Below are 1,379 nucleotides of genomic sequence, written 5' to 3'. Positions count from 1 at the left end.
CTTTGGGACCAGCTGCCACAAGCGGTCCCGGTTGCTTTCGGAGGAGGAGGCCTCACCCCCACTCCAGGTCTTGCTGCCAAGGTGCTGCTGGAAGTCCATGATGGTGATTTTGGGGGGTCAGAGGAGGAGAAAGCCGTTAAGGACACCGCCGCCACTTGGTCCTGCGTGCAGAGTTTTCTTTTCACCAACCTTTTCCTTTGCTAAGGATGATGTTCTCTCCAAGGACTGGTTGCCTCACCACTCTCACGTCCACGGAGCATTCAGGCTGGATTTCTTCCAAAACAGATTTGTTTGTTCTTTTGTCACTTCATGCTAAATGAAATATTGTTAATATCCATCACAATTCAAAGCCAACAATTCTTCCTTTGTCTTCCTTATTCACTGTTGAACTTTCACAAGCAGAGGAAGTAACTAAAAATACCATGCCTGGTGTCAGCCACAACACAGTCCTCAAAGTGACTTTAAAGTCACTTTGCTCTTTAGTTCTTTAAAGAAAGGGGTCCTTTGCAGCTGTTTGGTCATTGCAACACATCACTTCATTTCTTGATTGGGGTGTTTCTATAGGTGTTGATTATGACTATACGCAAAGTTAAATTCTTAACAACTTCAGTCTTTTCTCTGGAATTATATTACTTATTGGTAAAATTATGAGAATTTTTGTTTTCTTTATGTTGAGGTGTAATTCATTCTGAAGGTTGAAGGTTAAAGGCTTCAATCTTCAGCAGTAAACACTTCAAGTCCTCTTTGCTTTCAGCAAGCAAAATAAATGTTACCTGTTTAAGGTTGGAGTTTTTTTAATATCTTTTGTAAATTTGATAGTGTAGTGTAACACTCTTGGTACCAGCAGCCAATTAAAAGATTAAAAGATTAATTGCATTAGGAAACTCTGGTGTCAGAGAACTCTACAAAGAGCAACGTTGTCAGTCTGGAGATTAAGATGCACCTGATTCAGGCCATGGTCTTTTCAATTACATCAGAAAGCTGGACAATGACTAGGAATGATAGAAAAATAATTGATGCCTTTGAGCTGTGGTGCTGCAGAAGGGTATTGAATATACCATGGACTGCTAGAACAAACAGGTTCATCCTAGAGAGTGTAAAACCAGCTGCTCCTTGGAGGCAAGAATTCTGAAGCTTCATCTGATCTATTTTGGACATGTTGCAAGGCACGGCCAATCCTTGGAGAGGAACGTCAGGCTAGGGAGTGTGGAGGCACAGCGCAGGAGAGGAAGACCTTCGATGAGATGGATTGATTCAGTGACTGGGGTAAAGAGGGTAGGTGTGTCAGAGACAATAAGATTGGCACAGGATAGAAAAGGATTCGGAACTGTTGCACATATGAATCGCAGGCAACTCCACAACAGGAAACAACAACAACA

General features: G+C 42.1%; 1 pseudogene; it reads right to left on the bottom strand.

Annotated features, from left to right (window-relative positions):
* LOC102849810 overlaps nucleotides 1-99 on the bottom strand; it is a 3,217-nt pseudogene extending 3,118 nt beyond the window's left edge.
* Between the last annotated feature and the right edge of the window lie 1,280 nt (nucleotides 100-1,379).

This window comes from Elephantulus edwardii, unplaced genomic scaffold, assembly GCF_000299155.1.
Source record: "Elephantulus edwardii isolate Elephantulus edwardi_28Jun2011 unplaced genomic scaffold, EleEdw1.0 scaffold00012, whole genome shotgun sequence".
NCBI lineage: Eukaryota > Metazoa > Chordata > Mammalia > Macroscelidea > Macroscelididae > Elephantulus > Elephantulus edwardii.
This window is presented reverse-complemented; position numbering and strand designations above follow the sequence as displayed.